Source organism: Protopterus annectens, chromosome 8.part0 (genome assembly GCF_019279795.1).
Source record: "Protopterus annectens isolate FY-2018-M chromosome 8.part0, PAN1.0, whole genome shotgun sequence".
Taxonomy (NCBI): domain Eukaryota; kingdom Metazoa; phylum Chordata; order Ceratodontiformes; family Protopteridae; genus Protopterus; species Protopterus annectens.
The window spans coordinates 275554589-275575629 of NC_056741.1; the positions used below are offsets into that span (position 1 = coordinate 275554589).

Consider the following 21041-nt stretch of genomic DNA (forward strand, 5'->3'; position numbering starts at 1 on the left):
CCATTTTTTAGCCACTGAACTACTATACAGTGCATCTCCAAAGCTATTGTAACTGTTGGTGACTTCTAGTAGTAGTTTGCTTGATGATCTAAGAGGCCTTTTGGCTGAGTGATGTTGTACTAGGTTTTTGAGGGCAAGACACTTATGGGGAAGTAATAGATAGAATGACAGAGGCAGAGCTGATTGTAGGTTAGGAGGTTGGGCAGTTCAAGCCAGTGGAGCTGTCTCAAAGCAGTACAGTTATGAGTTCTATATGAGCAATTTGCATCAAAGTGGGCAATTCTGTTATAGAAGGCTTCCATTTTGCTTAGTTCAGTTTTGTTGAGATTAGTCAGAATGGGAGATGCATAGAGTAGGGTGAATAGAAGTTGTGAGCGAGCAATGGCTGGTCTTGTGTTGTTGATAAGAAACGGTTTGATATGGTAGAGTGATCCCAGTTTGGCATGTACTTTTTTAATAGTTAAATTGAGATGACTATCAAATTTTAGGGATGGGAGTCTATGGTTATTCCCAATAGCTTAGCCTGAGCCACTGGAGCGATTGGAGTAGCATTTGTGGAGTAGATAGGGAATTGACTGTTATCAGTGTTTTTGTTAGAACTGGTTATAATCATAAGCTGAGTTTTCTTTGGATTGAGGATAAGGTGGGTTTTGGTAAGGTAATTTTCAATGTCAGAGAATGCTAGTTGAGTTGTTTACAGGAGGGTGGGAATGTTTTGCACAGCACAGATTAAGGTAGTATCATCTGCATATTGAATGATAGATCCATGCTGTGTGGAGGTATGGAGTTCATTTGTGAAGATTGTGAATAGTAGTGGTCCTAAGATAGAACCCTGCGGGACTCCTATAGTTATGGACAGCTGGGGAGAGAGAGAATTTTCCCATTTCCCAGCTTGGTAAATGTCAGTTAAGTAGCTTTGGAACCAGCTAAGAGTGGAATTTGATAGGTGATATTGGTTTAGTTTGTTTAGCAGGATTTGGTGCGAGACTGTGTCAAATGCTTTGGACATATCCACAAAAAGAGTTGACACCTGCAGGCCTTCATTTTTGAGACAGTTTACTGTGTCTGTGAAGCAGAGGTGGGCTGTAATGGTACTATGGGCAGGTCTGAAACCATACTGAGTAGGTGACAGTATGTTGCTGTCTAGGAGATATTTTAGCACCTGGGTATGGATGCATTTTTCTAGGATTTTGGCCAGGGGGGAGAGTAAAGCAATGGGTCTGTAGTTATTAAGTTCAGTGGAGGTCCCACCTTTATGTATGGGTGTAACATAGGATATTTTCCAGAGTTTGGGGACATAGTTTTCAACAATTGATCTCTTTATGTGAGTGGAGATTGGGATAGCAATAACATCTGCTGTGAGTTTCAAGAAATAGCTGGGGAGTAGGTTGGCTGCTGTTGATGAGGTTTTTAGTTTGGAGAGCATGCTTTTGATTGAAGTGGTGGAAACTGTTTTGAGGGTAAATCTTATATTAGTGTTGTTTGTGTTGGGGGGATAGTGAGGTAGGAACTGTCCTGTGATACTAAGGATAGAATTGAGTTCACAGAGTGGGAGTTGAGTTGTTTTGATGGGAACATTAGTGTCGGGGTGGTTGGTTTGGGGGTAGCCTTTTGGGTGGGTTTTAGTAGCTGGTTTACATTTTTCCAAAATTTTGGGGGGTTGTGTAGGTATTTAGGTTGCAATGTCATGTAGTAGGATTTTTTGTCCAGCCTACTGCATTTTTTTGCACGGTTGCGCAGTTCATGGTACTTAGTTAGGCTTTGTGTTTCTTTGTTTTTTTTGATAGTAAAGCCAGGCAGTGTCTCTGGACTTGAGGATTTGTTTGGTTTATTTACTGAGCCAGGGGGTTGTAGAGGTTCTAACCCTGATTTTGCGCAATGGAGCAACAGTGTCTAGGTGTTGTAGAAATGTTTAGTTGAAATATGCTACAGCCTGGTCAAGTGGGAGGGTTTTTAGGGGGGTCCAGTCACAGTTACAGAGTAAAGTATTGAGGACCTCAGGAGAGAATCTTTTTGTGTTTCTAGTGGATTTATAGTTAGTGGTTTTGCATAGGCTTTCTTTACTACATATAAGGTATATTATCTTGTGGTCACTTAAGGTGTCTGGGAGACTGCCTGTGTGGGGGTACAATGTGGGGTTGTTAAGACCAAGTCAAGGATGGAATCCCTTTTAGATTTTATCACATTTAGTTGGAATTTGAACTAGCTGCTGGTAGCCATTGAGATTTATTAGATTACTTGATGGTTCTGATATACAGGTGAACCAATCTAAGTTAAAATCTGCCAGAATAAGGGTTTCTTGTGAGTATGTGGAAGAACACCAGGATAAGACGTCTTCAAGGCTAGCAGGTGTATTACCAGGTGGAATATAGATCACATAATAACGTTATTTTCATAGCAAGGTAGCTCAGTGGTTAAAAATTCTGTCTCACACCTTAAGCAGCTGGAGTTTGATCCTGACTTCCACTCATCTTCTGCATGGAGTGTGGTTGTTCTCTGTGTGCCTGTATGGGTTTCCTCCCAGTTCGAAAAAATATGCCAACTGACTAGCTACTTTAAAACGCCCACATATTATCCTTGCCCTTATGGCTAGGTTATAGCTGAAAAATGTCTGAGAAAGGCACATTCACTTAACTAGTTAAATACATTAAATGAAAAATAACATGTCAAGAGGTTAACTGGGTGATATTCCTTATATGGGCCCCCACAACATAGAGCTGAACACCGTGATTAGTAATTCATCTGCCCTGATGCAATAACTTACACTACCATACCTAAGTACCAACTCTAATATAATTGTTTAACAATGAACTCACTCTGCCACAATCTTGGTTCTGAACATGCACATTGAGGCTGGTAGCAGCATTCAAGAGGTTACATTATACCATAATGGTGCACTCTGCAGTGAATGAACTAAAAGTAAAACTACAGCTTTATTGTCTGTAAGATAGCCAAGACCAACTTTGTTTTTGTTCTTTTAAAGAAAAGATTTTCTTCTTTCTGTAAACTATGTGACAAAACAGCTATATTATTATATATACCTGATTACAGAACATGCTGTCAGTAGTAAATGTTAACTAAAAATGACCTCCTGAGCACTGTTCTTGAGGTCATTTTTAGTTAACAATTACCATACTGAGAATGTTAACTAGGTCATTATACCCAGCAGTGTACCTTTCTGTTTTTCCTTGTCCTCCTCTTTGTTTAAGCTAATTAACTATTCCTGCCTAAGAAAATTTTCTTTGGCAGTTATCCTACTTAGAAGGAATGCATCAACTAGAGATTTTGTTTCTAATTAATATACCTTATATTGGGTCCCTTATGCTACAATGGTGCCTGTCAATAAGTATGTTTATGTTATTTGATGCCTTCCTGTATGTATTAATGAAACCATTCATGTAGTGATAATGTACTTTAGTCTTTTGCCAAGACTTTATGAATTTTGGTGTAAGTTGTCTTCTCTTAAATGCAATTAAACTGATCTTCTACAGAAAATATGAACTTCTGACCTGCTTAACATAGTCAAGCCACAAACAAAACAGCATGTTACACTAAAGAGACAAAAGTGATTAATTCTTCTGGTCTTATTAAGAGATTTGTGCGTTCTAACACTCAGTCAGTCCTGTTTGAATCATGGGAAGGCAAAACATATCCTAGGAGGTACTGGGATATAAGGTATAGAACTAATCTGGGCAGGACACAAGTCCATCACTGAATGAAGTGTGTATACACACACACACACACACACACACACACACACACACACACACACGCGTGCGCACACACACACACACACACACACACACACACACACACACACACACACACACACACACACACACACACACACACACACACACACACACACACACACACACACACACACACACACACGTAGCTTAGAAGCTTATCAATTAATTCACCTTACAAGATGCCATTCTGATGTGGAAGGAAATGGGAGCACCCACTAAAACTTTCATGGACATAGGAAGAATATGCAGACTGTTAAGAGAAAATAACCCTGATTGGGACTGAACCAAACAACCAAGCTGTGTAGATTATTTTGAGATCATAATGAATTCAAATACAGTTGTCGCCTCACAGCAAGAGGTTCTCCAGTTCGATCCTCGGCTGGGGTGCATTCTGTGCGGAGTCTGCATGTCCTCCCTGTGGTCGCATGGGTTTCCTCCAGGTGCTCCAGTTTCCTCCCACATCCCAAAGACATGCTGTAGGTGGATTGGACACTCTAACTTGGCCCTAGGTGAGAGTGTGTGCTTGTGTGTGCCTTCCGTGGAAGGTTGGGTGCTGGGCTGGCAGCTCGACACTGTAAAACTCCGCTGCCATTCATGAGCGGATGGGTGATTCGCTGTGGCAACCCCTAACCGGGAAAAGCCGAAAGTAGAAGAATGAATTCAAATACAAACAAGTCACAGCTTGGTTAACAAAAGGATTATGACAAATTATGCCTCACAGTTAGACGTTGCCCGTTCGATTCTCAGTTAGAGCGTCTTCTGTGTGGCGACATGCATGAATGGGCATTTCTTCGTAGGTTGTGCATTAGGCCCGGAAAGCCAGCACGTAAAAATCTACTGCCAATCATTAGCGGACCGGAGTTCCGCTGTGGCGACCCCTAACCAGGAAAAGCCGAAATATACAAACAAACAAATGTGGCTTGAAAAAGTTGTGTTCACACTTTGATCCCCTGTGATCTCTTGCCCAAATTCTGCTTTACACAATGTAAGGACCTCTGACAATTGTCACCCTTGACACAGAATGATGTTTCTCTCTCCTGTGCTAATAATACATTTCTTTACTCTACTCCTTGGAAGAAACAATTCATTCCAAAAAGAATATGCACTGAAAAGCACTAAGAAATGTGAAGTTTTTTTAAACATTTAATGAGAATAGCATATTTATTCATGTTTACTTTAACATAATATCATTGCTAAAAGCGATAATGAAATACATGTTAGCACACAGCATACAGTTCTAAAAGGCAACAGTACATCATGCAAACTAGTTTAACCTCACCTTCCTGTTGCATGTTATTTCTGACAGTAAAATGTATTAGATTGCAAAATGTTGTGCAATGGTTTTGATGATGTAACAGAAAGACTGACTACAGAGATTGTTTTTCTTTACTCCTACACCCCTACACAAGCCTTCACAGCACTGCTTTTTTTCAGTAAGAATCATTAAATGACTTCAACTATGGTATAAACATAAAGCAGTATATGTACATTTCTAAATGTCTTAATAGCATTTTTGTTACGAAAGAGTCTGAAGTTACTTAATGTCATGTCATTTACTTATTAGAATTCTGCTGTGTAACTGATACATAAGTGATAAACTCACTCTGAGTTGCTTGGGAGGATCAAAGTCCTAAAATTTATGGTTGTTATTTCCTCTTGAATGGAGACTGCACCTGATGTTCAGAAATAAATGATTTTGGGGCATGCCTGACAGTTTTACAAACACACTCGTATGGCTTTGAAAGTGATACTCCACCTTATCACTGTGTCTCAGCACTCAGAAACAGCAGAGATGAGTGATTAATAGGAGTTTATGCTGTGTGTGTGTGTGTGTGTGTGTGTGTGTGTGTGTGTGTGTGTGTGTGTGTGTGTGTGTGTGTGTGTGTCTGTTTGCGTCTGTGTGTGCACAAACACGGGTGTGTGTGTCTGTGTCTCTGTCTACTAGCGTGTGTGTGTGTGTGTGTGTGTGTGTGTGTGTGTGTGTGTGTGTGTGTGTGTGTGTGTGTGTGTGTGTGTATACATAACTTCTGTGTCTTTGTGTTTTCTACAAAAGATTGGTAGTCCTCTCCAGGATTAGTTCCTCTCTGTCTTGCACTTGGACTACTAGGATAGGATTCAACTCATCGTGACTGAACTGGATAAAGCAGATAATTAAGAATGAATGAATGAATGAATGAATGAACGAATGAATGAATGAAATATTGTTTGGCCAAAATAAAATGGCTTTGTCTGAGGGTAACTCAACACTTTGCACACTCAATGAGGTTTTTGATGGTCATCCTTTCAAACTGGCAGCAGAAAGTTCTGAAAAATCTGGGTTGAGATCTTATTCAGATTCCAAATTATCCTTACATATTTCAGTATGATTTCTGAATGCCCAGTAGGCATATTCACCTGCATTTGTACAGGTGCATATAACTTGCCTTTTCTAATATTACTCTGCAGTTGCTTTCATTCACTATAAATCTCATCATGTTTTAATTATATATTTGTCTCCATTCCAGAAGCTTAACAAGGGACCGGCATGTTTGTTTACTTGTGGCTGCTTCTGAAAAGAGCTTCACCTCAAAATGGTGGAGACAAGTTTGGGTCTTGCTGTCTTCAGGAAGTGTGGGAGTTAAGGGGCTAAAAACTAGTGAAAAGGTTGATGACTGCCTTTTAAAGGCTTTCTTCTTCTATTCCTCCTTTCTGTCCTCATAATTACTTTCCATCATTTGCCACATCTGCTTCACAGCCAGACACCACTGCAAGTATTCTGTTGTATGTTTCCAGGCACACCTTTTCATAACTGTACTCTCACATGTTGCTAACCACAGCTTCCATTCTGAAATCACTTGGATGTTCCTAGCCTTCCTCTAAACCTACAGTCCCCCTTCCTAAGCAATAATTTAACTTTTTTAACATAATGAAATGGATGTCTGTAGCACCTTGTCCAAAGGAAAATCCACAACATTGTTGACATCATTGGTTGTAGCTGTCCTCACACTGGTATTTTCTGTTGACTTTTGAGTATATTGCCAAGAATATGAAATGCTCTTTATCACTGCCTTTCTCTCAGCTGAGTTCTCCAAGTAAGGTATGCAGCAAAACCCATTGGATTGGCTTTCTCTAGTTATCTTGGCAGGAAACCTAGCAAAGTTATAATGTTTCAGTCTCAAAATACTTGCTACCTGTGATTTCTCAAGGTTCATTGTTTGTGACAGTGTTACTGTTCATCTTTAAGTAACTCAATTATCTTGGACCAACTGAAATTAAAAGCATTGTTCTATAGAAATTATGATTTTTTAGTTTGGTCTGGTTTTTAATTAAGAAATATGAACCTCAAACCACAGCATTTCTTATTCACCTAATGAAAAACAAATCTTCTAATGATCTGAACCAAAATAAAGGTCATGCTTTTTTAAATGGTACCTAAATTAACGTCAGTCCCTCAAACTGGCTTGTGACTTCACCACCTCATATGGCAGTCATCCATTTGGTTAGATAATGTATCTATGAATCTGGACTGATGCTGTGTGCTTATTGTTTCCTTTCACACTCTGTCTTTTCAAATAATAGTGCTTAATCTACTAGTCAACAAGCTCTAAATGAATGAGCATTCATCTTTTTGATTTAAACTCCCTGATCACTTTCCTCCATAAAAAATTACTGCCAAGGCAAATTCTGTTTGTGTGCCAGCAATGACAGCACTGTGAGTAGGCTTCTCCACTTTCCCCATGTTTATGCAATAGTGATGTTGGTATATAAAGTGCAGTGGTGTGGAGGACTTCCCGCAAGTATGGGGGATTGTCCTTTATGTTTTTTTTTTTTTTTATTTCGTTAGCTGGAGCATTCAACTGATTGTTTTTGTCTAGCTGAATGATTGCTGAGTTGTAAGTTGATGAAATGTACTGGAACCAATGAAAGCAGCCTACTTTAATATCAAATGAGATTTCTTCAGCCCAAACTGAGTCAGTTCTTTCACCACAGCTCAAATACCACCCTCCTATCTTTTACCCATAAAGTAGGACAGGCTAGAGATAACAACCAACCTGCATCCTGTCTTTTCCTTGACCACTCCAAAGCCTTTGATACGGTATCTCACCCTATTCTTCTTTCTAAACTTATTAACCTCAATCTCTCCCCTACTTATAGGTTCATAGGTTCATAGGTAGGTACTAGGCTATCTGCCCAAGGGCATTTATAAGCCTAGCCAGAGTGTGTCAGCTTTCGCTGCCCCACTGATTAATTAACTGAGCCTCTGTCAAGAAGAGCCAATGAAGTGATCCCAGGGGTGTATTTTCTGTTACCCATCCACTCGTCAAGGGTTCTCTTGAAGAGTGTTAGTGAGGGGCTCTACCTAATGTAGTTGGGAATTTTATTCCAAAGCATGGGGAGTCTCTGTGACAGGAATCTATCCCTCCAGTACATTCTATTTATTGTTGTGGCAAGGTTTAGCTCACTAGAGCGAGTGGCTCTCAGTGACTTGGATTTCTTTAGGTGGACCATGTCCATCAATTCTGAGTTGGACATGTCTTTGTAAGTCAGGCAGAGATCACCTCTGAGTAAGTGATATGCCACTGAGTACAGCTGGAGTTTTTCCAGTTGGGCTGCATAGGACATATGTTTGAGACCAGTAATCCTCTTGGTGAGGTACTTTTGTGGTCTTTCCAGCTGTTGGAAGTGTCTTGTGAGGTACATCCCAAATGGGGCATTGTACTCTATGATGGGTCTGATGAGTGATGAGTAGAGGGGCACTATAACCTCTTTATTTCTAGATGCGAACCCTTTAGTAATTAGATGGGCTACATAGAAGGATTTCCTAACTACTTTGGCAATATGATTGTCAAAGGAGAGATTACTATCTACCTGGGTCCCCAGATCTCTTATTACCTCTTCTGTATTAAGAGGGCTGCCACCTATGTGGTAATTCATGGGTGTTTTGTTTTTCCCAAATGGGATGACTATGCATTTTTTGGTATTTAGCTTGAGACCATAACTTTGACACCAGGTGTCCGTCTCAGTAAGGCCCTTTTGAAGGATGTCCTTGTCAGCCGGAGAGTCAATTATGGCTCCCAGTTTGCAGTCATCAGTGAACTTGGTTAGCCATAGTCCTCCTGTGTTTGCCTGTACTTCTGAGAAGTATATGCCAAACAGTAGGGGTCCCAGGACCGAGCCTTGTGGGACACCACTTGTGACTGGTATATAGTCGGACCTGGAGCCTGCTATTTTTACTGTGTGAGTTCTGTCTGTAAGCCAGTTGGCAACCCATCTCATGATGTAGGTGTTTATGTTCAGGCTGGTGAGTTTTTCTATAATTCCCGAGTGGGGAATGGTGTCAAAAGCCTTGGAGAGGTCAAAGTAGGCTGTGTGAACAACCTTCCCCACATCTATAGCTTTGGTGACTGTCTCGAAGAAGTCAACCAGGTTTAGTAGGCATGATCTTCCCTTAACAAAGCCGAACTGGGTCGGGTCAAGTGTTTGGAGGGTCCTAATGTCTTTGTTAATGAGTTCCATGATGATGCGCTCCATAGCCTTGCAGACCAGGCTAGTCAGGCGTATGGGGCGATAGTTACCAGGGTCAGTTGTGGCCCCTCCTTTGTGGAGCAGAATAACCATTGCTGTGCACCACTCTATGGGCATGTAGCCTGTGGAGAGGCTGAGGTTGAACAGTGTGTTTAGGTGGGGGGTTAGTTCGTTCTGTAGTTCGTGCAAGATGCAGCCTGGGACACCATCTGGCCCCATTGATGCTGTGCTTTTGGCTTTTGAAAGGGCTGTTTTCACCTGTGCGTCTGTGATTTCTGGGACAATACACTTTTCCGGTATTGTTGTGGACCCTTTTGGGGGTGAAAGGGGGGTGAAGTATGCACTGAATCTATCTGCCAGGATGTTGGCAATATCAGTGGGTTCAGTATATTTTGTGCTATTTTGCACTAGCTCAGGGCATATCTGCGAGTTGCCACTTAGATTCTTGACATAGCTAAAGAAGGCTTTGTGGTTATCTTTCGAATCCTTGGCTATTTTTCTTTCGAAGTTAGCCTTGGAGGATTTTATGAGGGACCTTAGTTTCTTACTGATACTGATCAGGGATGTCATTCCTTCTTGGGATTTGCTTTTTTTTCTGAACTAGTTTCTTCCTTCTATTGTACAGCCTGTTTATGACAAGGGTCCGCCAGACTGGTTTCCTTCTCTTAGGGGAGTGAGTATTGGTTTTGCTAGGGTTGGCATGATACATGCATCCTTGTAGGTGCTCATAGAGTGCATTTGTAAAGGTTTCTGCATCTTGGGCAGCATTATCCTTTAGCGTGGGGGCTGTGAAACTTACCACCTCTGTCTTAAGTAAGGTGAAGTTTGCTTTAGAAAGGTTTTTTACTGTGGTTTCCTTAGTTGGGGGTGGTGGTGGGGTGTGGGCATCCAAAGTGATTAGTTTATGGTCTGATCTAACCAGTGATGGGTTGACCTCTGGTGTGGAACACCTGTCACCCATGTTGGTGATGACCAGGTCCAATATGTTTTCACCTCTGGTAGGGGAGTTTACCAGTTGACCCAGGGCATTTGAGTTGATAAATTCCAGGAAGCGCTGGACCTGGGAGTTTGTATTTGAGTAGTTTTCCCAGTTAACAGTAGGGTAGTTGAAATCGCTCAATATCAGGGTGTTTGGTAGGACCTTCATGTTTTCCAGTGTCTCCAGAAAGGCGGAGTGGTGGTCCTGTGTCATGGAGGGTGATCTGTAGCAGGCCACAATTTGCATTGCAGATTTGCCTGATGTTAGTTGCACATGGATGATCTTGGAGGTATCATGCTGCGCCACTAACCTGGAGGTGTAGATATCCTTGATGAATATGGATACACCCCCTCCTTTTGTGTTTTGGTCCATGTTCTGTGGCCGAAATGTGTGGTATGAGTTGTAGCCCAGTAGTGCTGGGGTGCTCGTAGAGCCTTGAACCAAGTTTCAGTTACTGCACAGATGTCGATGTTCTCCATACTGAGGACTGCTTTGAGTGCATTCATTTTGAGATTTAAACTCCTGGCATTGAGTAGCATAACCCTCATTTTTTTATTTGTGCTGTTTACAGAGGTGGGTTTGACTTTTCAGCCTTGCCTAAAAAAGGCACTATGGGGGCGGCAAGAGCCTTGGCCAGTATTCAAAAGCCTAGGGGTGACAGGTGCAAGCCATCTCTTGTGAAGCAATGAGGCCTGTCGAGCATGTTGTCCCAGGCTGACAGACACTAGATCCCCTTTGAATGACACCAGAAGCTTAGCCAATTGTTGAAATTGATAATTTTTTTCTTTATACTGTGGTATCATTCTTGGTGAGGGCAGGATGCTACTTAGGGTCATGGTCATACCCACCTGGGCTACATGATCAGAGAGCTCTTCCATGTCTCTTTTCATGTAGTCCAGGGAGGTACATCTCAGGTCATTCACACCAACATGAACAATGACAGAGTCATATTTGTACTTGTTCTGGAGTGACCTGAGTGCTTGTGTTATGTGGCGGATTCTGGCTCCCGACAGGTAGCTAACAGTAACTTTCTCCTTGTCCAGACTAGTGAGTGGGACATCAGTGTGCCTGACTATAGAGTCGCCTATTACTAGTGTGCTAGGTATGTTATTTTGCCTTAAGGGTTGTGATTGTGTAGGACACTGATTTTGTATTTTATGTGTTGTCTGGTTTGTGACAGGAGGTGCAGGTTTATTGGGTGTCCGCTTTGGAGGTCTGTGATGCTTTTGCAGGTTTTTATTTAGAGCCTCCGGGTATGATTTTGTGTATTTATGTGTATTTTTTGCCAGTGCTGGTTTAGTATGTCTTTGTAAGGCTGGATGTGTGGTGCAAGTGTTAACCTTCACCTCATTACTGCTTGTTCTAGTCTTGGGTGGAGAGAGCTTAGCCTCCAATTTAGCTATATAATTGCATCTCTCGATTATGTTAATGTTTTGTGGTAGGAGGAGAGGGTTGTCTGTGTATACGAGGCAGTTGTAACATTGCCTCAGGATACCCATGTTCATCAGCTGGACTGGAGAGTATACCAGAAATTGCCCTTTGGTCATGTCTGAATAGTAGGATGAGCTGCTTAGTCACTTGGTTGGTGAGGGGTGAATAATGAGCCTTGCCCTGCTGGGCAATCAAGTGTCGGTGTATCTTAGTGCTTGCTATTAGGTCTGAGCAAGTGCTGGACTGTGGGATGCTTTTTAAGTGCTTAGGTCGAGAGTTAGACTACTTTCAAGGGAAAAACTGAAGAGGAGACTTGGTGGAACCGGGATAAATTTAGCCCTAGCTAACCGGCACTGCCAGACGTGCAAAACCATGCAAACGTGTTTTTTACAGCAGGGAAATGAAAGAGATAGAAATTAGCCCAAAATGGCCCACAAACTACTAACGTCTGGGCTGGAACCACTCCTCCAGGGACAGATGGCTGCTCAAAGCTCCCTCTCTCGCAGGTGAACAGAGAAACCTCCCTCTATCCAAGTAAGGTATGGGCAACTCAGAAAATTGTAACAGCCCTGAATTCAGCACTAGCCTGAAAACTGGACTATACTAACTTAGAAAGGTGGGAAACAAGGACATTTTTTTTAAAAGATAAGACAAAAACAGTAAAAGTGCACTTAAAACAGCTGTAAATGACTACAAACAGTAAAAAATACACTTAAAACAGCTTTAGATGACTACAAGCAATCAGAAAAGGCTTTTAAACAAATTACCCAATTAACCAGTCAGACAAGTTCTAACTGCACACTCCTGCCACTGGGGTGCAGGGGAACCTTCTCCAAAAAAGAAGGCCTGGATTAGTGCTCAAGTTATACAAACAAAGCTAGATTCAGCAGGCCTGGATCTAGTCTATGCTACAGCAAACAAGGTGCACCAATTTCAGTAAGAAACAGTTCAAATATGCAGGCACTATAAGCCTTTAACCAGAAATTCCCAGCTCAGAAGGGCAGAATCCAGCCTCTCCTCCCTCAAGAGTGCAGACCATGAACCTTCTTAATGTAAAATAACTGGCCTGAAGCCCAAGTGCTTAAACCAGAACTAATCCACTTTTAGAATAACAGACACTGAGCCCTCAGTCAGCAGTTCCCAACTTAGAAGGATGTAAACTACCTGTCCTGCCACAACAATGCAGACCACAAACCTTCTTAATGTAAAACAACTGGTCTGAAGCCCAAGTACTTAAACTAAAAGGCTTAGAATAATAGCTACACTTTAATCAGGTTACTACCAAGCAGTAATACTACAATTGAATACTTTTAAGAAGGCCTGGATTAGTGCTCAAGTTATGCAAACAAAGCTAGATTCAGCAGGCCTGGATCTAGTCTATGCTACAGCAAACACGGCGCACCAATTTCAGTAAGAAACAGTTAAAATATGCAGGCACTATAAGCCTTTAACCAGAAATTCCCAGCTGAGAAGGGCAAAGTCCAGCCTCTCCTCCCACAAGAGTGCAGACCACAAACGTTCTTAATGTAAAATAACTGGCCTGAAGCCCAAGTGCTTAAACCAGAACTAATACACTATTAGAATAACAGACATTGAACCCTCAATAAGCAGTTCCCAACTTAGAAGGATGTGAGCTGCCTGTCCTGCCACAACAGTGCTGACCACAAACCCTATGTAATGTAAAACAACTGGTCTGAAGCACAAGTGCTTAAACCAAAAGGCTTAGAATGATAGCTACACTTTAATCAGGTTACTACCAAGCAGTAATAAATATGATTGAATACTTTTAAGAAGGTCTGGATTAGTGCTCAAGTTATGCAAACAAAGCTAGATTCAGCAGGCCTGGATCTAGTCTATGCTACAGCAAACAAGGCACACCAATTTCAGTAAGAAACAGTTCAAATATGCAGGCACTATAAGCTTTTAACCAGAAATTCCTAGCTCAGAAGGGCAGAGTCCAGCCTCTCCTCCCAGTAGAGTGCAGACCAAGAACCTTCTTAATGTAAAGTAACTGGCCTGAAACCCAAGTGCTTAAACCAGAACTAATACACTTTTAGAATAACAAACACTGAGCCTTCAATCAGCAGTTCCCAACTTAGAAGGATGTAAGCTACCTGTCCTGCCACAACAGTGCAGACCACAAACCTTCTTAATGTAAAACAATTGGTCTGAAGCCCAAGTGCTTAAACCAAAAGGCTTAGAATGATAGCTACACCAAGCAGTAATAAATATAGTTGATTACTTTTAAGATGACGCAAAAGCAAAATAAAGAAGGAAGAAACACAAATACAGTAAAAGCAGATGAAAAAAGTGCAATTTTTTTTTTTGAGTGAGCAAATGAGATGGGCCCAGAAGGAGTATCCAAATGCAAATTTGCAAGAGGGGCGGGCAGTTTCAAAGCCAACAAGAACTAACTGAAAAAACAGAGCCACAACTTCCAGCTAGATAGTATTCAATGCAACACAAATAAATCAATTTAAATGCTGTATTATTTGAAAAAAGTGCAGATAAAGATTTACTTAAATTCACTTATATGTCCAGTTGATTTGATTTCATGTAGGTCTTAGCAGGCCAAAGCTCAGAGTTTAAGCAGAAAATAATTCAAAATGTACCACTTATATAAGGCAGGAACCGAATAACAATGAAGTAAACTACCCCCACTTATCACTGGCTATTCAAGAATTCTAACAAGCACTAACTGAAAAAACAGAGCCACAGCTTCCAGCTAGTTAGTATTCAATGCAACACAAATAAATCAATGTAAATGCTGTATTATTTGAAAAAAGTGCAAATAAAGATTTACTTAAATTCACTTATACGTCCAGTTGATTTGATTTCATGTAGGTCTTAGCAGGCCAAAGCTCAGAGTTTAAGCAGAAAATAATTCAAAATGTTCCACTTATACAAGGCAGGAACTGAATAACAATAAAGTAAACTACCCCCACTTATTACTTGGCTGTTCAAGAATTCTAACAAGCACTAACTAAAAAAACAGACCTACAACTTCCAGCTGGATAGTATTCAATGCAACACAATTAAATCAATTTAAATGCTGTATTATTTGAAAAAAGTGCATATAAAGATTTACTTAAATTCACTTCAATGGTTCACTAGTTACCTATCCAACAGACAACAGTCTGTCAGATGGCTCTCTTCCTGCTCTCCCTATCTTCCTATCACATCTGGTGTACCCCAAGACTCCATCCTGGGTCCCCTTCTGTTTAACATTTTCACAAATGATCTCCATACATCTTGTAAACAATCTTCCCTAATTCAATATGATGATAATTCAACTCTCATTTCCATTTCCGATAACATCACAGACCTCCACATACTCACTCAAGATGCCTTCCTTCCCACTGAAAAATGGCTATCAGATAATCAACTCATCTTAACCCCCCCCCAAAAAAAAAACTAAACTCTTACTTTTTCTCCCTTGTTCTCATTCACAACATAAAGATACCTTTACCATCACATCATCCAATCAAAAACTAGGTCTTCTATACTACAACAGAAAATTTATAACTCCCTGTGCTAGACTCTCCCTGGCTCAGACTCTACTCCTTCCCTCCTTCGTCTATGCCACCCCAATCCTTGCTAACATACAGGCTGCAACTATGTCCAAACTCCAACAAATCTACCACAAGTTAGCCAGATTTGCCACCAGCTCTCCTCACAACTGTCACCACTGCCTTGCACTCAACTCCCTCCAATGGCTTGAATTCCCTAAACAACATCTACTATCACAGCTACAAATTACTCACTCTATAATATACAAACCATCAAACTGCCCATCCCTCACCTCCTTGGTATCCTGTTGGGAGCCCTTCATTTGTTCGAACTTTCAAATGTTCAAAACTCATATGGCTGACACCATCTGAACGAACGTTTGAAAAGCCAACAAATGACAGCGGAGATCCCGCTACAGTGCAGGACTGGGAGATTCCTCTTTCCTGCACTGTAGTGTGATCTTGGAGTGAGAATATTTAAGTAGCAGGGGGTGTGGGGTTGCAGGGGGGGCTTGGCCCCTTGACACAGTTTTACCGTGTTTACAGGTAGGTAAATGGTGCTATTTCAGGATGTCGGTCTTTTGGAATCGATCATATGGTTATTGGCCATATGAAAGTTGGCATTCTGAACGGTCGACATTGTGAAGTAGACCCATCCTGTTATACCCCAACATATACTCTGTGCACCTCCAACCAAATACTCCTAGATGTACACCAACCCAACAAAACAGTCGGTAAATTACTCTACAAAACCTCCATAGCCCAAGCCTGGAACAAACTCCCCGTTCACATAAGATCTAACCCCACCTCAAGCACTTCAAAATGGAAATAAAATTTCACCTTGTTAACACTATGACTTGCCCCTGTCACACCCAGACCTAATCGACTAAACTACAGTGACTTCCACCCTATCCTACATTGCAACCTTTCTCCCTTCAAACTCAGGTTCTGTAGCACCTCCACATGTACATATGTACATTCTGCCTCTGCTCTTCTATATCTTCCTCTCTTCTCTGTAGAATAAAAAAAAGTGGTATTAATTGCTATTAATTGTTAATAGGTTATTGTATCATTTGTACTTCTGGAACTGGTGTGATATTATTGTACCATATTTCTTTTTTATTCCTGGAACTTGTGTATTACAATTGTTTAAATGTAAGTATTACATTTGTATTGTAATTTTTCTGTATTGGAGCTTTTCTCCTCAGGTCTCCACTGAAAATGGGCTTTTAGCCCAGTTGGACTAACCCAGTTAACAAATGTCAATTAAAATAAAATAACAAACAAAATAATTCAGCTCCCAGAACCTCTTAAATACATAATGGCAAGGCCTAAAGGTAAAGGTAGTTAGAGTAGTATTCCTTCAAAGTTAGAAACCTCTTCCAAGTCCATCTCAATAAATTAAGCAGATTCATCTGCCTAGATAAGAACATCACTGCATTTTACTGAAACATACCCAAGCCAGTCTATATATCTAACTTATTTGTTAATTTGCAGATTATTGTTTCTCCACTGCTGCCCCTTTCCATATCATGTACTAAAAGTAGCTTCATTTACTGGATTCCTAAGACCTTTTCTTTTCCTCCTAAAAGTCTCTCTATAACCCTTTTCACAGATTATTATGGGATATAAGTAAGGTCTTCTCAATACTGTGAGCTAAGCAATGGAACTTGTCCAAATCACATATAAGAATTTCTAGTGATCTTCCTTCCTTTTTTCAGCAGACATCTAACTCTTGCTAGAAATCAAAACATCTAAAAAAACAAATGTGTTTATTTTTGTATATTAACACATACAAAATACTAACAACCCAAATGGACTGCAGGATTTCTTGATGATGACGTGTCAGGATGATGAATTTGACATGACGTCCATGCTCTGGAGTGTTCCTGTGAGAAGGTGAGTTCATCAATAGCATTCATTTGTGCTTTTTCATGTTAGTTCATTTTTAGCATCATGGCTTTTCCAATGAAGGTTTCAGTTACGTTACAATAAAGTGGCAATGTCAGAGATTCCTAACTTCAAAAACCCTCTAAGCCACAGCTCAAAAAATGGAAGCAGCAATATGCCAAACAACTGTCTGGGTTACCCTCCTTGAAGGAAATTCATTCCTTGTGGCAACTTTAAGGGTTTGCTTTCCATCATCAAAAGCCAGATAATAATACTTGTAAAGGTACTACTAAGAAATTCAAATTTGAAAACAAAACAGTACAACATGAAGAGGAAAAAAGAGAGAACTTGGACTACCAACATGCTTTTGTGATACAACTACATTAATATATTTAATATAATATATCTAAACAAACTCCACTGTCATAATTGTAAGTCCATCTTTAATTGATGAAAAATATGCAAGTTGGAAGACTTTCCAGTGTTAGAGTAAGTACTGTTTTATGGAGCATGTTGCTTAAGACAGTATGAATCCATATTGCATATACATTTGAAATTAACATATCTATATTTAAAATAGAGATCGACCTGTAAGTTTCCGGTTTATCACCAGTCTTCCTGTTACTGCATATCCATATAAACTGAAACCCTTTCATTGATTTGGGTATACTCCAACCTGGAATAAACATGCACTTAACAGATACTAAGAAATACGGTCTTGACATATTACTGCAGATATATATATATATATATATATATATATATATATATATATATATATATATATATATATACAGTATATATATTTGCAGCTGCATATACAAAAATTAAAAATAAAAAATATTAAGTAAAGAAATCCATAGTGACTGCACATCTGCGCTTATCTGTCTTATCGTTGTTTTTAATTCATGTACGCAGTCACCTGTACCCTCAGTCTAATTCACATTCCAAAGAGCTTTCTATCAAACTAAATGTCAAAGCTTCCTTTGTCGCTACTCCTTCCATGAAGAGTCCTCAATGAATGTGCAAATGACAAAGAATATGACGAGAAGACTTTGTAACCTCGACGTCTGTTTATTACATATTATTAAGTCCAGGCAACAGAGTACTCAGTAGATACATATAGACATCTATCGATTTAAATAAAATGGTGGGTTCGGATGCCAGGGTAGAAGCAGCTGTGACAACAGAGCAGTCTGACACCTATTTTTTTTTTAAAAAAAGCAGCAGAACCCACAACAATAAACATGTACTGTGCATGTGTTGTCACATACATGCTGCATGCATGCACAGTACATGCAGTTGAGAAAGATACAGCTACAGAAAGGAGGAAGTCACAGAAGAACAGTAAAGTACATTTATTTAAAGATATTGTTTTTAAAAAGTTAAGTAATTTCTTTTTTAAATAATATAATTTTATAACAGCAGTAATCCTCTCCTGTGTGTGGATACATCAGGATTTACTGAAAGTTGATTTTGCTGAATCACTCAGGCTACGTCCTCATGAGTAAACCACAACAACCGTGGGTAAATCCTGATATAACCACACACAGTCATGGAGTATTGCTAAAATAATACCCAATGATCCATTTCTGTCACATACAATCAAGAAGCTTGAATGAAAACCTGGCACACAGGCAGCTATGGTGACAAGCTACAGTGCAGGTGATACAAGCATGAAATCAATCAGAAAGTTGCAGAGCAGTTTCAAAATACTAAGTACTCCACATAGCTGAGTTCTAGCTTTTACATGGACCTTTTCTGAAAACAGTGTACCTGATTTTATGTGAACCTGAGGTCTTCTTGCATCTAATCTACAGACACCACTGAAATCCTCTTTTGAGTGTCTGCAGTTTATTCTTTTATAAAGAACGCCTTCCAGCAGTGCAGTAAACATTTTTTTTCTACTTTCAACCTTACACTGCTGCCTAGTGCAACATTTGAAAAATATGCACATATGTGCAAATGCCATCCCTACATGCATAGCTATCAATCTTTTACTACAAGATTCTGGAACCGAGACATAATTAATTGGCCTAATTCAGCTACACTTTTCAAATACTGGTCAATCAGGTAGAAAGTTTATAGAATGACCAAAATTTGTATTGGTTTTAATTTTCTGAAGAATAAGATTTTAACAGTACTTTATTCTTCTTCTTCTTTCGGCTTTTCCTGGTTAGGGGTCACCACAGCAGATCACCTATCCGCTCATGATTGGCAGTGAAGTTTTTACGGTGTCGAGTTGCCAACCCGGCACCCAACCTTCCACGGAAGGCACACATTCGCACACACTCATGCCTAGGGCCAGTTTGGAGTAGCCAATCCACCTACAGCATGTCTTCGGGATGTGGGAGGAAACCAATAGCACCCGGAGGAAACCCACGTGACCACAGGGAGGACATGCACTTATTTATTTACTCGGATCTTCGGTGTTCTCTCACAAACTCAGAAATTTAATGCTGGATTGATGATAGCCTGAGCTGGAATCAGGGAAGTCCTTGTACGTCATGCAAAGTTAAGAGGCATGCCTTCAAGTTACATCCAGGGACTCATGCATACACACACACACACACACACACACACACACACACACACACACACACACACACACACACACACACATTTAAATGTGCATCATTGCAATTTGGAATGTTATCACCCTCTGCTGCCTTTAAAATACTGCTTTCAAATGAGTATCTCTACAAGTGTGGGTGCACATCTGTGTCGTATCTTGATCTTTCTAAAACACGCAGTTAGTTGAAAACAATCAATATTTCTGGCTGCACCATGGATGTTTCATCTTCTTTTTGGTTTATATGTTTGTCAGGTACAGAATGTCCATTTTGGAAGTGCTATGTTTATGTTTTAGGTGTAAAAGAATACATTCATATGTTACGTCTGGTACTTCATAACATTCTGTGCTAAGGAGATACTTAGACATCATATGTTTATTTTGCAGTAGATAAATTGCAGGTGTATTTATAGTGTTTAATATGCTTTATCTGCTAGCTACTTAAAATTCGAATGCTGCCGAAAAAGCGTCTGAGTCATTTAGATGTCAGGAAATCCTGTGAGTTATATGTAAATACAAGATTTCATTACTAATGCATAGAAACAGACAATTGTACTGTTCATACAGACAGTCAGCCATTCAAGCCTTGTACTTTAACATTGTTTTCCTAAAAGTCTGACATCATTACATCTTACCTGTGGCATTCATTTATATACATACCACTAGAATTCATAAACTGCCTGACTGATTCAACGACCTCCATTTCCTTCTATAAAGATCTCTGCTTGTCCAACAACCTTTCATTTTTTCTAAGACTTACTCTGGTCAGCTGCTTCCATTTCACCCTATATTCTCCAGTATTAGAAAAGTGGAACACACATTTTATTTGCTAGAAACTAATGTATCCCTCTGCCTTACTCATTATTGTATGTAGTATGCATTTATATTAAGGCTCTCTCTTTTGGGTAATAAGGGGAAATATGATACAAGACTGATGCATAGACAGATGGGTCCACTTCTTAATTTCGAGAGATCACAATCTCGAGATTCACAATATTGAACCCATAATCTCGAGATTGTGAAATCTCGAAATTAAGAAATTAAAAAAAAAAAAACCACAAGTGGTAAAACAATGTTTTTGCAGGGGGGCAAGCCCTCCTGCACCTACCACACCCCCCCCCGCAACCTAAATATACTTACTCTGAGATCGCTGTACAGTGAAGTGAATGGTAATAATGTACATCGCTATACAGTGCAGAACGGGAACATTACCATTCGTTTCAATGTGCAGCGATCTCGGAGTTAGTATATTTAAGTTGGTTTTATATGTTGTTCTTTTTTTTTTTTTTTTTTACTTCATCTCTTAGTTTCGAGATTTCATAATCTGGAGATTCTGGCCTCGATTTTATGAATCTCAAGAGTATGACATTTCGAAATTAAGAAGTGGACCCAAACAGACAGAC

The 21041-nt window shown here is 40.0% G+C and overlaps 1 protein-coding gene across 2 annotated transcripts in view; it reads right to left on the bottom strand.

Annotated features, from left to right (window-relative positions):
• LOC122808749 (ras-related protein Rab-25-like) overlaps positions 1 to 21041 on the bottom strand; it is a 334101-nt gene that overhangs the window by 243724 nt on the left and 69336 nt on the right. The window lies entirely within an intron of this gene.